The sequence below is a fragment of the Echinops telfairi genome, unplaced genomic scaffold (assembly GCF_000313985.2).
Source record: "Echinops telfairi isolate 266 unplaced genomic scaffold, ASM31398v2 ScPeMD7_7458;HRSCAF=8496, whole genome shotgun sequence".
Classification (NCBI taxonomy): Eukaryota; Metazoa; Chordata; class Mammalia; order Afrosoricida; family Tenrecidae; genus Echinops; species Echinops telfairi.
In genome coordinates this window covers 1,581,421-1,585,448 of record NW_022111358.1, presented here as the reverse complement: position 1 = coordinate 1,585,448, position 4,028 = coordinate 1,581,421, and the positions used below count along the sequence as shown (strand labels likewise).

The following is a 4,028-nucleotide window of genomic DNA, read 5'->3' as shown; positions in this document are numbered from 1 at the left end:
TACACTAAAAAATGTTTGGTTTTTTTTTGGTTAGGTGCTACCAAGTCAGCTCTGACTCATAGCGAGCTTGTGTACAACAAAACAAAACAAAACACGGCCCCATCCTGGGCCGTCCTCACAAGGATGATGTTTGCGCCCACTGCTGCAGCCACTGTGTCAATCCATCTTGTTGAGGGTCTTCCTATTTTTTGCTGACCCTTTACTTTGCCAAGTGTGATGGCTATTTCCAGGGACTGGTCTCTCCTGATAACAAGTCTAAAGGGTATGAGGAAAAAAACCCACCATCCTAGCTTCTAAGGGGCATTGAGCTGGCCTTCTTGCATGACAGAGATTTAGCTCTTCTTCTGGTAGTGCTCAATGGGACAGTTTTACTTGTTAACACTTTAAAGAGGTCTTTGGCAGCAGACTTGGCCAACGCAATACCTCATTTCACTTCCAGACTGCTGCTTCTCTGGGCATCATGGTTCAAGGAAACCGAAATCCCTGACAACTTCAATATGTTCTCCATTTGTCATGATGTTGTTTATTGGTCCAGATGTGAGGATTTCTGTTTTATTTGAGGTAGAATCCATAGTCCTTAATCTTCATTAGTATGTGTTTCAAGTCCTATGCATTTCAGCAAGCCAGGTGGTATTCATCTGCATACTGCAGGTTGTTACTGTCTTTCTCCAAAATTGATCCCACAGTCTTCTTCACATAGTCCAACTTCCAGGATTATTTGCTCAGTGGACAGAGAAAAAGATAAGGAGTTCACCTTCCCGCATTGCATCAGACAATATTCCACTGCTATTTATAAGGTTTTCACTGGTTAATGTTTTTTTTCCCTTTTAAAATGCTTCTATTATACATCAGAGTGGTTAATGTTTTAATAAAACTATTATCCCCAGGTCCTTTTTCCCTGTCCTAGTCTGAAAGCTCTGCTAAAACCTGTCCACCATGGGGAATCCTGCTGATACTTGAAATACCAGTGGCCTAGCTTCCAGCATCACAGTAAGCAGGCCATGAAAGAATGACAAATTGACAGACAAGTGGTGGGGAGGTTTCAGTTAATCACTTCAAAATCTACAATCACTTCAAAAAAATTAAAACTATAAATATTGGAAAGGAAGATTACTATTTGTAGAAATAATTATCTAAAACTCCAAGTGGACGTGCATAAAAATGATGAGATAATAGAAATGCTAGTTAACTGCCAAATGATAAGATAATAAACAAATCTCCTGACTTTCGTTTATACTAACAATCATCGACTAGAATGTAATTGGAGGGGGGAAAAGTCTTATTCACAGTAACAAAAACTTTACAAGAAGGAAATCTAGTGAGATATGTGCAAGATCTACATAGAAAAATGACAAAACTTTACTTATGGATATAAAAGAAACACTAAATAAATGGTAACTGATACCTCTTACTTAGATGAAGAAATTTAATACTGTAAAGATGTCTGGGCTCCCTAAATAAATCTATAAATCTAACACTTTCTCAATCAAAAACCCAATCACATCTTTTATGAAACTTCACAAACCAATTCTAAAGTTTATACAGGGGAAACATACACAAAACAATCAAGCTATTTTTTTTAAAAGCATTCAGGTTGGATGAAAATTGGCCTAATATGACAGGAAAACCACATTTTTATTAGGGACTTGTTTTCTTCCTACTTCTGATAATAAAATCTCAGTGGGGAAGCTATTCCAGGTGGGTGGAGTGTGGCTGACCACTTTCCCACTAGATTTGGGCATGTGATATTTCTGGTCCGCTACAGGAATTCCATACCTTTGGGTTAAGGATGAGTGTGTGACCTTGCGAGGTTCATCAAAGTTCAACTTGAAACTTTTCTGCTAAAACTACTGGAGATGTTAGTCTTCTGTTCCTGGGGTAATTAAGTTACCAGCATGGGCCTGGGGCTGCCAATGGTTAGTGTCTACCAGGTAGATAAATTATATCTGCGAGATGAATTGATAAGAGTCCACATGACATTATTTGCAGCCTTGGATACAACCCAGCCTGAAAATAGATGCTTTTGGACACTCTGGCTTCATAGCCTATAAATTTCTTAATTTGTGCTGGGCTTATAATTCTATACTTATAATTCTAATACGATACTATAAAATCACAGTAATTTAAATCCTTTCATTTTTGGCATAGAAATAGTCTAGAAACAGATTTATGGATAAGTGGGAATTTAATTTTTAATAAATGTGGCATTTTGAAGCAGTGCAGAAAGGATGAACCATTCAATCAATGCCACGGAGAAAGGGTCCATCTGAGACAGAAAGAGTTAGAATACTCCCTATTCATGTCACACATAAAAATAAAAGTCCAGATGAATTTAGAGACGGAAGTAAGACATAACACTGTATTAAAATGCTAGGAGGAAAAACAGTATTTTTTATAATTCTGGGGTAGCACAGACTCCCTTAAATAAGACATATATAACTAGGAGCCATAAAAGATAAACAAGATAGGAGAAAAATTAATAATATATATGAGGGGGCTTCAAGAGTTCACGGAAAAATATTGAAGGATACAGGAGTTTTTTCACAAACTTTTGGAAGCTCCCTCATACAGCAAAGGGTTATCCACCTATGGTTATATACATTTTGTAGATGCTGACAAAGCATTGGGCTGCTAACCACAAGGTCTGCAGTTCAAACCCACTAGTTGTTCCGAGGGAGAAAAAGAAAGACTTATTCCTGTAAAGATTCACAACTTCAGAAACCCTATCTAGGCTTCTTCTTGTCCTTACAATTACGTCGAGATGGCCTTGATGGCAGTGGGTGTGTTTTGTCCGGGACAGGGTGTTTCTAAGATAATAAGAGAAAGGCAAGTGACACTAAAAAGTCACAAACAAGCATACAGATGCTATCAGCTAGCACGTGGACAGATGGTGTTGCGATTCACTAAGGGATCACAAAAGAGGATCTCATAAAGGTGTGTGTGTGTGGAGAGGGAAGAACTATAGTTCAGTTTTTAATAAAGTTTGCCCCTGATGTTTTTAGCTTTAGGAAGTGAACATCTGGCACTGCAATTCACTGCGATAGGGACCACTGGGAGGGGATCGAACCTTGGGAGCAGCATCAGAATTTGGTTTTGGAGATGCTACATTGCAAGTATCTTTGCGAGTCTCAAGTAGGCAGTTGGATTTGGAAGTTTGAGTCTGATGTGGGAAGTCAGGGCTTCTTTGATTTCTATTCTTGAAGGAATATAACATCTCAGGGCACTTAAACAGTCTGACTTATGGCACTATGAACTTATCTCAGAAAAACTGCATATTGCTCGAAGCTTTCATCATTTTTGGAAACTCAGTAAAGGCAACCCACAGATCTTATAGCTCTCTTCAGACATTGTTTTTCAAACTACAAGTCTCACTGGATCATGAAATCAATTTAGTGGGCCTGTTTTAGCTTTTTTATTTTAATGAAATAAATAGAAAATGTAAGCACCTCTTTCCTAGCGAGCTCATCCAGTTTCTTGCCTCTAAATGTCATGTGCAATTTCCAAATTTCTCTCTCTAGCCCAGGCTTCCCCCACCCGCCACTCACCAAGACATGGCACTTGTAACACATCTAAGCAGGAACTCCTGATCTTCCTTCTCCAAATAGCCCATCTTCAGCAGTCTTTTTAGGTGAGGGCAATTTCATCCCCTCACCTTGGGCCCTTTAGGTTGATGTGCCTGGAGTTGTTTTCTCATTCCGACACACCACATCCCATCTGTCAGGATATCCCATTGAGTCCACCTTCAGAATCCAACCACTTGTCACCAAGCCCATGGCTAACGCCTGGTCCGAGCTATTACCATCCCATCTCTTACCTGGACTAATACACTATTGTCACAACAGGTCCCTCTGCTTTCCTCAGACTCCGCTAATGATCACTCGTCAACACGGTACAGAGAGTAATCCTTTAAAATAAGGGTCTGTAAGTTTTTTCTTAAAGGGCCAGATAGTAAATATTTTGGCCTTACAGGCCAAGAAGTAAAATCAAGTGTATTACGTAGGTACAAGGAAGAAAACAAACATCCACAA

At 39.2% G+C, this 4,028-nt stretch overlaps 1 protein-coding gene across 1 annotated transcript in view; it reads right to left on the bottom strand.

Moving 5' to 3' along the window:
* Nucleotides 1–4,028, bottom strand: part of SMYD4 (SET and MYND domain containing 4) — a 46,152-nt gene that overhangs the window by 38,249 nt on the left and 3,875 nt on the right. The gene's annotated exons all lie outside the window — the stretch shown is intronic.